General features: G+C 43.6%; 1 protein-coding gene across 4 annotated transcripts in view; it reads right to left on the bottom strand.

Moving 5' to 3' along the window:
- Positions 1–12,352, bottom strand: part of PDE4D (phosphodiesterase 4D) — a 479,877-nt gene that overhangs the window by 71,596 nt on the left and 395,929 nt on the right. The gene's annotated exons all lie outside the window — the stretch shown is intronic.

Below are 12,352 nucleotides of genomic sequence, written 5' to 3' on the forward strand. Positions count from 1 at the left end.
TGTTGAACATTTTCTCAGCTATTCAATTACCTTACTGAAAATACTTACAAAACCTGTATACTATGCTTTTATTTCATACCCTGTTTTGCTATTATTTCTTTTATTGGAAATTATGCAAAAACCAGAACAATTTACTAGATATTCTAGTATTCTACCACTATCAGAAATCACAAATAAAAATTACATGCAGTTTTTATTCTTACAGTTTTCTTGAATTCAGGGTGAGCACCATTAAATGACAGCACAGGCCTATTTGTTATTAATTTTTAAATGAAGTCACCAAAGAACCTTAAATTGTACAACTGGCTAACGATGGGGCACAAGCTTTCTAATTTTCCTAAGATATTGCTGAAAAGACCCTAGATATTATTGTTTATATTGATTAAGTGTAACTCACTTCAGGCTTTAAAACCTATTGCTTTTGCTTCTCATGTTGTTACCATTGATTTGCAGAACCTAATAGTTCAGGCTTGCGCAGGCAAATCTGGAAAATAAATACCTCCTGTAATGAACATGTGTTAACCTGTTCACAGAACATCTACAGCACATAACTTGCCTACTTTGCCTTCCCTCTGTCAGTAGGAGAGCTGTAAAAATCAATGCAATTGCAGTAAAAGTAACAAGATTATCGTTAAGGTACAAAGAAAGATGCTTATTAGATGCTGCTTAGAAACAAAATTTCAGAGCTTGAGAAAGAAGACACTCAGCAGGTGCTCCATGGCAGCAGGACCTGGCAAATGGAGGTACCAGCTGACATGACCCAAATGATGACTTCCATCAAGACAACAGGTAACACAATAGAAGTAAAACTCTGGGAAAATACGGATATACATCTGAACTCTGCAACTCGTCCAGTCTCTGTATGTTCAGATTATTCATGAGACCGCTCTTCTGGCTACTTCTTTTCCAGTGTGCCAAAAATAAGCTACTGACATTAAGTTTTATGTACTTTACAAGCTGTCTCCTCCCGATCTCATTCCTCATTCAGCCCCGAGACATTATTTTCCCTCACTGATCAGGTCACTATACCTTTAAACTGACACATTTGCAGTTCTCCTATCTTGCTTTCACACATGCAGGATCTTGTCCATATGTTAGCAAAGCTGCCTCATCATTTTCATTGAAATTTTGCTGCTAAATTCTCTATTGCTGTGATGCATCCAAAACCTTGCTAAGAATGAGACTGCTGCTGTGTTGGACCTATTGTTTCTCATGCCAAATAATACTGTGAATATTTTTTTTTCCCTCATAATCCATCCCCTCATTCCTTTCTTCTGAATCTACCCATCTCTAGCCTTCTGCCTTTACAATGTAAGTTAACAACCTCTTTGAGGCATAGACCACCAGTTACAGTTTATCAGTACAAGCCCTAGCCTAGGCCTGGGGCTCCTTGGTGGTACAGTAGTACTGACAATGAAACAACAATTAAATGTTGATATTTTCCTTAAGTTTGGGAATGTTTGGATATATGCATTGTCCCTAACCCAGTAAACGAGGCTTCTCTTTCTTGTTGTTAAATCAGTGATGGCAACACTCAAGAAAATCAGAGTGTAGACTCAATCATCATCAGAAATACTGAAAAATCCCATTTTAAAAAGTGTATCATAAGCTGTAACTTGTAAATTCTTCTGATACTGAAATATTTACTGTACTTCAGACTTCAGCCAGTATCAGTGAGTCCTGACCCTGCAAATCTTAATCAGATAACAAAAATATGACAGCCTAACACCTTTAGTATTTTGACATGTTCACCCAGAAGGCCCACCTGACCTCATTGCCTCTGTTACTGCCTTTGTATTTCTAATTGTGTAAGAGGATAAATATTCAACATCCAGATTTAGAAATAAATCTTCTAGGACACTTTATTAAGTGTTAACCATGTTCTAGATTTAAGAATCTGCACAGGATGGAATTGGTGGAGGAAACAATGTGCAGAAATTAGGTATGTGCCAAAGCTGACTATATCAATAACCCTTTTTTACAGGATATTTTTTAAATAATATGCAGACTTTTCACTATAAATGCTAATCCTTTATGAAAAACTAAGAGTGTTTTTCTAAGAGTCTGATTCTGAAAGGCCACAAAACAGCATTCTGCTGTTGTCTTTTCAAACAGCATTGATACCAGAGATGCTGCATCACAAAAAAATCCAGGACGCTTGCAAAAGTCACCAGTTGCAAGAAAGCTGCTCTGCAAACTTACCTGAAGGTGACTCTGCTGCATGCACTGCACAGAATGGCAACCGCTCCATGCAGCAGCTCAGGCTGGAGCCAGCAGACTGCCAAGGCCATGTGGAGGACTAATCTTTTGTAACCTTCATCGATGCTGGCTGACTAGTCCTGGGAAAACACAGTCAGGCCTCTGCTTCTGTGACTCACGCCTTTATCACAGTATGTATTTCCTGGTTAAATTGATTAGGCTGCACCATACATACTACCTTGTGTATTAATAATGAACACTTAATCTGCAACTTTATCACTGGGTACATTTTATTACATGAAGTGATGTAAATACAACCACTCCCATTCCTGGTAGCTCTTAGACTTTTATGATATTCATAAAAATATATGCCCGCATTGTGATGTTTTGAGCGAATGTATCAGAAATATGAAAGATAAAAGCCAATAATGAATTAATGCTTTGCCATCTAATTCAATAATGCACAAACAGCCCATGGTAAATATTACAGACCAAGGCAGAGTCACTCTAGACTTATTTCAAGGACAGCTCAATTACAATAAAACTACTTTAACAATTAATATACATTGCAATAGTTCTGATACAGTCTAAGGATTTTAGATGGTAAATGAAATCAGGTCATGCACCGAATAAAGGAATACGGGTAATACTGCTTGTCTTGTCCTTATCTGAGTTATTTCACGGAGCAGAATATCTACATGCAGGAAATTCGTCGTTAAAGGGTTTTAGGCAAATCCCTTTGGAGAAATACAGAAAGTATCACTGTAGATAATCTCTCTTTTTTTATACGTATCTGTCTTCTTTCCAAGAGATTTTATGGATTACTGAGAAAATAGGTATGATATTCATACAGTATCAGACACATGATATATAGGGTTAAGCTGAAGAAAGCTATAAAAGTAACTAGGATAATTAAATAGGAGCTAAGCAAGCTTAAAGTGTTTTACAATGGGTCGTGTCCTTACCAAACAGGGGCATTCTGATTTCAGGGCAACCACTGCTCTCTGAGAAATTAGTTAAAAGTGTTTCATTTAAGCGATTTCACCCCCACATCCATAAGACTATGGAAACTTAGTCATCTTAAGCAGCATTCAGTTATAATCCAGTTATAGATTGCCACAGTTAGACAGGCACAGATTGTTTCTTTTAGCTACGTTTTCTAGACTATCTCATAATGCGTCCGCTTTTCATTCTGAAAATGGGAACTGTTTCACATTGCTAACACGTGGATTTTCAGAGGTCATAGTGACACATCCAAAGTCAACAGAGGGAAAGGCACATGGAATTGAAAGATCCTCTAAGCAGATTGCTGACCCCGAGGCTTAGGAGGAAAGGAGGTTTTTTTGATCACATGTGCTAATGTTCTAGATAAGGGAAATTTGCCTCTTTCCTGACACTGTTGCTGTGTAACACCCTAATTAATGGCTCTCGGCGGACTTGAAGGACAGAATGCTCACTCATTACACAGCCTCCCAATATCTTTATTAGAAATGCAGAACAACCCTGTATGTCGTTATGTGCCGTACTGTAACATAATCCCAGCCTAAACAGAGAAATGTGTCATCCTACTGATGCTATCTTGTTTGAAGCCTATTTGTAAGCATGGGGGGGGGGAGAAGCATTACAATTACCCAACAGCAAAAAAGGGATAAAGCCACAAATAAGATTAAATGGCACAGCTATAAATCTGATGGAGGTAAGTCAGAGACATTGAGATTTGCTTGCAGATAGAAAAACACATCTGATTCTGATTCGACACTTACTTTACACAGAAATAACAGATGACTCTGATGACTTTACTCATAGTATCCCCATAACTATGAGTTAGCGAAGATTCAGATACAGTAAATACAAAATTATTTCTACCATGTGTGAAAGTGCATCAACCTCTACCTTGGCAACCACAGAATATTTTTAAGGTGACTCCAGTTAACAGACTTTGTTTTCTTCCCCACCAGAAACACAAATTTACAGGAGTGTCTGCTCTCTCCCTTAGAGACCTAAGTAGCTATGAAAAACAGTCCATCAGCTTGATCACATAGATTTCAAATGCTGTAGACCTAGGCTGCAAAATACAGTGGGCCATACCAGTGATACAGCTCGGACAATTTGCTCCCTATGTTTAATTTTACAAGAAAAAGCTGCTATCTGGCTTGCCTGCGGCAGCACGCGTTTCACAACCTGCGCAGGCCTTCCGAGCGGGAGGTGTTGGCTCGGGAGGCAGAACCTGCCTCGCCTCGCTCTGTGCCAGGAGCCGCAGGCCGCGGCTACGCTTTTCACAGCTGTGTTGTCATCCCTCTTCGGAAAGCGCCTGGAGCTCGACTGCCTGCAGTAGTAAGGGATAATCTGTCTTGGAGACCGGTACCACCAGGTACCGGCTTCAGATTTCTTTTCTGAAAATCTACTCATCACACCTTTTCTATGTCAAGCCTCGTTTAGCTACCCACGTGTAATTATCGCAAGTCATTCAGCACACAAATTAAAGAATTAACTTGTTCTTTGCTTGCTGGCCCGGCGCGCCTGTGCAGCACTTGGGCGGTGCGGTTCACTTCGCTGCGGGAGGCTGTCATCCCACACGGCGTTTCTCGGGCGAGTTTCAGTTTCCCCTATCCCAGCCCCGCGGCAAGGCTGGATTTCTGCCCCGTGCGCAGAGGAGGAGGAGCGGGGGCCGCCGCTCCGAGCCCCCCCCCCCCCCCCGACCCCGCGGGCAGCGGCGCTGCGGGCGGGCCGGGGCCGAGGCCAGGGCCAGGCCCAGGGCCGCGGCGGGGGCTGGGGCCGGCACCCCCCGGCCGCTGCCGCCTCGCTGACGTCAATAGCGTTCTTATCGCGCCGCCTGCGACAGCAGCGGCAGCCCTCAGAGGCGGCTCGCGCCGGCGCTGCCCGGCCGCCGCCAAGCTGCGGAGTGGAGCCGCCGGCAGACGGGGCGGCCGCCCGCCTCCCGGCGCCCTCAAGGGGCTTCTCCTGACGGGCGGGGCTCCTGCTGGCAGCCGGCCGGCGGCGGGCGCCACCTCCCAGCCTCGCCCCGTCCGCCCTTCTCCCAGCCTCCCGGGCAGCGGCAGGCCGGGGAGGAGCGCGGCTGCAGCCGGCAGCGCTCCAGTCGCGCAGGGCGACCTGCGTTTCCCTCAGGCACAGCCGCCCGCCGCCGGGCCGAGGCGACCGAGGTGACCGAGGCCCCGCGGAGCGCTCCCTCCGCCGCTGGCTCTCGTACCCCGCTCTTGGCAGAGCTTGTGCCGGTGGAGCAAGGGGGCTGAGGCGGCGGTGGGGCGGGGAAGCTTCTGGAAGGCGGCGGCGCCTCCTGCCGCCCGGCACCACGGGGAGCTCAGCCGGGAGCGAGGGAAAAGTTGTTTTCCTGAAGACACAGAAGGTGTTAAAAGTGCGGCTTCCAGATGAAGTGTCTAATCTGAACATTAACCCCCAGGGGTCGAGTCTTTTCCCCTTCGTGCCTGTTTCATGTCACGCTCAGAATCTTCATTTTCCATGGTATTACACCTAATTACAGCAGTAGGAGGGAGAGAAAGACCTGGCACCTTGCGGTTTGCTTCTGCACCGCAGGTGGTGAGGTTCGAGAAACGGCATTCCTCCTGGAGCGCTTCAGCTGCACAGATCTGACGCTGAACGTTCAGCGCGACGCCGTGAAAACCTCGTGGAAAGAACAGGCACTTAATGTGCGCGTGGCAGCAGGGAGGTTGAGGCCGCCGATGCGCAGACAGGATATGACGTCAAACGGCAGACACTGCATTGTAGAAGACAAGGAGGACAAAGACCTTCTGAGATTTTATGAGATTCAATCCATTCCAAGCCTGAGCTGGTGGGCAGACTGCAGCAGAGGGGGACAGCGATTAGTTTGTCAGGCTGGTTTGGTGATGTCAAGTCTAACTGGATTTATGCTGAACTCTGCAGCATCCGTGTATTTAAATGCTCACAAGGTGTAGCGTGTGTCAGTCTGGTTTGCACTTCACAACTGACTCAGCCGAGTGCTAGTTTTCCTCATCAGCTGTTACTGCAAATGGCCGAAAATGCCTGTTCTCACAAGCCCTCCTCTCCTGTCTGCACCCCTACTATAGATCCATGCCTCTATGTGTTGTCTGTCTGTATATATATACGCACACCTGCCTGATTCTATACATACACATACCGTATGTACAAAATCCAACAAACTGAATTTTAGAAAATTATCGCAGTTTATGTCCTTGTCTCTAAAGCAAAATTCCCTTTTGAATGAAATACATTAGCATCATTTAAGCCCCAGTTTTTCTACATAACAATACCAATCCCCAAATTGTTTCTTTTACAGTCAGATACGTGCTAACACAGTGTTTGCGCACCTATACACTGTAACTGTGCGTGACATGAAGCAGTAGCACTCCCACCCACCCAAAAAGTGAGTGCCAAATCACATTCAGCCCTAGCAAAACCAGTTAAAACTCCATTACTTTTAAGCAGAACTACAGCTGTTGGCCCTGTGTATGAATTTGGCCCACAAAGTGGGCAGCAGCACCTCGATGGGTTTGCAGAGGCAAAGCGTGACAGACTGGAGAGCTGCAGACGCAGCTGCTGCTCATGAGGTTTTTGCACGGTTTCATCGTAATACCTGTACTTCACAAATATTGTTGTTACTTTTGTTCTGAAAAGCTTTTCTTCAAATGGATGGCTATGCACAGATAACGGAATAGAAAAATGATATGGAGACTATACTTGTTCCTTTCCTGCTCAGTAAGCACATCACTCATTTCAATTACAGGAAGTGAGTAATTTCCACACAAGCCAATAGGACTCAAACAGGTTGATCTATAAGAGAAATGAGTGGAAATCTAGCAACATTTTCTTAATCTGATAATCATGTGCTCTTCCTGGTCATGGTGGCACTCACTTCTTGGGTGGGTGGGAGTGCTACTGCTTCATGTCACGCACAGTTACAGTGTATAGGTGCGCAAACACTGTGTTAGCACGTATCTGACTGTAAAAGAAACAATTTGGGTATTGGTATTGTTATGTAGAAAAACTGGGGCTTAAATGATGCTAATGTATTTCATTCAAAAGGGAATTTTGCTTTAGAGACAAGGACATAAACTGCGATAATTTTCTAAAATTCAGTTTGTTGGATTTTGTACATACTTTCCAAGAACGGAAGAAAATGTAAGGGAGAAATTGGAAAAACAGAGTCTGTCCCATATCTATGGTATTCAAAATAGGTGATTCTTCCTTGGAAGGTCAGATGTGTTATAAACATGTTCTGCCACATGAACAGGATTAAGTCACAGTTGGCCTTTGCTGAAAAATGACTGAAAAAATTGTGTCAAAAATGGTTTGCAGCAACCAGGCTTAATCCATTCACAGACAGCTCCCTAAAGCCAGGACTAAATTCCTTACTTTTTAAAATTGGCCTGTTGTTGTCATCACTCTTCCAGATGCAGCAATAAAGGTGCCAATAAAGACCAGCCATCAGATTTGTCAGTGAAAACAACTGCTGCAACACCAAATGGCATGTTTTGGCAGGACTCCTATCATTCATGCCACCTATGTAGTGAGGTGAAAATCCAGTGAAAGCAAAGCTGAGAAATTCCATCAAATCTAGGTCAGGCCTTGAAAGGCTTAACCAAATCCTGCTCGCTGAGGTTGTTGTTTCAGTCCCAGACTGGACAGTCAAACAAGAACAGCAACTTGTGAAATGGAACCCAGCTTTCTACTCATTAAAATACACTTTAAAAAAATGGTTAGGCTTCATGCATACTGGCCAGAAACAGAATCCTAGAAAACAATTCTGCCTGAATTCTTTTTATATTGAATGCAATAGTTTTAAGATCCAGTAGCACTGGCAGCTTTAAATGGGGAGTTTTATGCCAGAAGCCCATCGCTATAGCCTATGATGAACTCAGAGTCTCTGGCACCAGGAAAATAGTATTTTGCTCTTTGTTTGTGTATAGATTTTGAATGAGATTCAAAAGTTATTGTGAGATCTCTGAGTCTAAGTTTATAAAAAACAATTCTAATTGTGTAACTCTTTTAAATGGGATAAGAACTCTATTTGTCAGGATGCAGAGTTCAGTTAAGATGACCAATATAACAGCAAAGCCTACCAGAAAAGAATTTCTACACAATACAAAGTGCTTTGTCTCTGCACTTGCAACAGTAGATAAATTCCCAATGATTGTGACATTTATAAAGGTATTCTGAGACCATCTGAAAAGATTATAAAATTGACCCTTCTTATTAGTGTATTTAAAAAAAATAGACTTGTAATGCTTTTCTGAGTCTAATATGAAGATATTAGAACATTATTGACCTGGCAGATACCTACATATACAGAGGTACTATATACACTGTACCAGGATGGGATATCTATATATTAAAAAGGCAAGCAATTTTAAAGTTAGAAGCCAGATTATATTTTTTTCCAGGATTAGTAGCCAGAGGATATATGTTTCCTCAAGTGTAATTTTTTAGCTGGGTATTTTTGATACATCCATCTAGGAAGCACATGCACAATTACAACCACTGATCCATGTTCTTTGCCTGAGGAGTAGCCTAGAAATTCCATTCCCATTTACAGTTGTGATGAACTACAGTCTGTTGTGCTAACATTTCCACTTCACAGGAGAGCCTGACATTTATTCTCAGCTACACATTTCCAAAGTCTTAGTAATGCTGAAGCCATCTTTTTGCATTACAGGAGTTTTTGTAATGGCAAGAAATGGAAATTGCAGTCTTAAAACATGGCCAGGTAGACCTAGTGGCCGTGTAAGTATCAGGAATAACATTCTCTTCATGGAGAAAGCCTTTACAGAAAAATACAGTAAGCAGAACCTTTTCCCCCCGCTTTAAAGAACAATTCCTGTTTCCAGCCTCAGCTAACAGAACTGACTGTATGGAGAGAACGAATTTAAGAACATTATCTCCTGAACCCTCTTCCTCTGCTAAACAACTTCACACGTTAAAACGACTGATTAGATGTGGGGAGCTGTCTTTTCTATGAAACAGTTCATGCTTTAGTTTACTATGCCAATTACATAGACGAAAGCCTTTTTTGATGAACCTGACTGCCATCTGGTAACAGTCCACCTTCTAGCAATGCAACACATAGCTGAGTTTGAGAACTGCTAGAAGCAATCTTGTATAACAGGAAAGTGGCTAGTTTGGACTTTACACATGCGGTATGTTTTGTTTAAAGCTATATTGCCACTGCAGCCAGGGATGTGATCACAGCATGAGCAGATATAGCTAAACCAGCTTTAATCTGATAGCCATGACCTGTGAGACCATGGGCATTAGCCTGGGACTTTACTAATACTGGACTTCTACTCAGGTGGACGAAAGGCACACTCTCCTCCTTCATTCCTGTTGGTACCCACTAAGTAAATATTGTGAGCTCATGTATAGGTATATGTCTTGCATGCCTCGTCATTTGCAAGGCTGCTTTAGAACACGCTGGGGAAACTCTTTCCCTGTACTGAAATATAAAGCTAACTTCCAAACACCTTCTCTAAGCATTGCCAGATGATGAGATAATCACTAACTCAGACAATGAAATGGTAATCTGCTGAAACACTGTAATACTGGGCTTTGCCATGGGGAATATTTGAGCTAGAGTTAACAAATTCATTATTTTTCCTAGAATAAGGTTTATAAGGCATTTAATATTAATCATTTTGTATTTAGGAATGGTGAAACTATAGCGTTGGCATACACTGCACACAAGGCAAAAAAAGAGAGTGTGCTGAGTTTATAACCCAACAGATAGAAATATTACTTGATAAACAACAGTTAGAATCATAGAATCGTTTAGGGTTGGAGAAGACCTTTAAGATCATCAAGTCCAACCATTAACCTAGCACTGCCAAGACCACCACTAAACCATGTCCCTAAGCACCACATTTACACCTCTTTTAAATACCTCCAGGGATGGCGACTCAACCACTTCCCTGGGCAGCCTGGTCCAATGCTTGATAACCCTTTCAGTGAAGTAAGATTTCCTAATATCCAGTCTAAACCTCCCCTGGCGCAACTTGAGGCCATTTCCTCTTGTCCTATCACTTGTTACCTGGGACAAGAGACCGACCCCCACCTCTCTACAACCTCCTTTCAGGTAGTTGTAGAGAGCAATAAGGTCTCCCCTCAGCCTCCTTTTCTCCAGGCTAAACAACCCCAGTTCCCTCAGCCGCTCCTCATCAGACTTGTGCTCCAGACCCTTCACCAGCTTCGTTGCCCTTCTCTGGACACGCTCCAGCACCTCAATGTCTCTCTTGTAGTGGGGGGCCCAAAACTGAACACAGTAGTCGAGGTGCAGCCTCACCAGTGCCGAGTACAGGGGCACGATCACTTCCCTGCTCCTGCTGGCCACGCTATTTCTGATACAAGCCAGGATGCTACTTGCCTTCTTGGCCACCTGGGCACACTGCCAGCTCATATTCAGCTGGCTGTCAACCAACACGCCCAGGTCTTTTTCTGCTGGGCAGCTTTCCAGCCACTCTTCCCCAAGCCTGTAGCGTTGCATGGGGTTGTTGTGACCCAAGTGCAGGACCCGGCACTCAGCCTTGTTGAATCTCATACAATTGACCTCAGCCCATTGATCCAGCCTGTCCAGGTCCCTCTGCAGAGCCTGCCTACCCTCCAGCAGATCAACACTCCCACACAGCTTGGTGTTGTCTGCAAACTTACTGAGGGTGCACTCAATCCCCTCGTCCAGATCATTTATAAAGATATTAAACAGAACTGGCCCAAATACTGAGCCCTGGGGAAGACCGCTTGTGACCAGCCACCAACTGGATTTAAATCCATCCACCACAACTCTTTGGGCCCGGCCATCCAGCCAGTTCTTTACCCAGCAAAGAGTACACCTGTCCAAGCCCTGAGCAGCCAGTTTCTCCAGGAGAATGCTGTGGGAAACCGTGCCAAAGGCTTTACTAAAGTCCAGGTAGATAACATGCACAGCCTTTCCCTCATCCACGAAGCGGGTCACCTTGTCACAGAAGGAGATCAGGTTGGTCAAGCAGGACCTGCCTTTCATGAACCCATGCTGGCTGGGCCTGATCACCTGGTTGCCCTGTATGTGCTGTGTGATGGCACTCAAGATGATCTGCTCCATAACCTTCCCTGGTACCAAGGTCAGGCTGACAGGCCTGTAGTTCCCCACATCCTCCTTCCAGCCCTGCTTGTAGATGGGCATCACACCTGCTAACCTCCAGTCAACTGGGACCTCCCCGGTTAGCCAGGACTGCTGGTAAAGGTTTGAAAGTGGCTTGGTGAGCACTTTCACCAGCTCCCTCAGTACCCTTGGGTGGATCCCATCAGGCCCCATAGACTTGTCTGTGTCCAAGTGGTGTAGCAGGTCACTAACCATTTCCTCTTGGATTATGGGGGCTTCATTTGGCTTCCCTTCCCTGTCGTCCAGCTCAGGGGTCTGGGTACCCGGAGAACAACTGGTCTTACTATTAAAGACTGAGGCAAAGAAAGCATTAAGTTCTGAAAGAATTAAAAAGCCTGGAGTGATAAATGTTGATTTGAGAACTATTGTTATTTAATAGATTAAAAAGCATTGAAACATAACTGAATCCAGTATTGTAAGTAGAGGTGCTTGGGTCCAGTCGTGCTTTTATAAATGCTTACACATGATCTGTTTTGTCAAGTTTTTCCAGATAGGTCTAGAATTATTCTAATCTCTCTAAGACTCTGCATCTGAGGTTGGTGTTTTTTGGTTGGGTTTTTTTTTTTTTGCGGCTGCTGCTGTTGTTTTGTAAAGAGGATGTGAAGGAAAATAAAGATAATAAAGATAATAGATCATAAAATATGATCACACATTGCAGGATTGCATTTAGAGAAAAACATGAAGACATTTAAATAGGAGAAAACAGGACAGATTATAAGTCAAGTCATAAGAGGGTTAGAAGAAAAAACTGAATGAAAGAAAAATAGGCATAAGGAGAAGAGAATAAAATAGGGATTTTCTTTGTTTTAAAGGAATAAATTGAAGGAAAAAAATAATTTGAAATTAAGAAAGAGCAAACATTCAATTTTTAGCAAGATTCTCTGCTTTAGCAGAAGCCTGTTCTGCCCTCCGCAACTTGCTGAACAAAGATAAAAAGTGACATGAAATCTGTAATATACCAAGCGGACTGTTTCAAGACGTTTTCAGACTTCTTGCCTTCCTCAGGCTATT

The sequence above is a fragment of the Mycteria americana genome, chromosome Z, assembly GCF_035582795.1.
Source record: "Mycteria americana isolate JAX WOST 10 ecotype Jacksonville Zoo and Gardens chromosome Z, USCA_MyAme_1.0, whole genome shotgun sequence".
NCBI lineage: Eukaryota > Metazoa > Chordata > Aves > Ciconiiformes > Ciconiidae > Mycteria > Mycteria americana.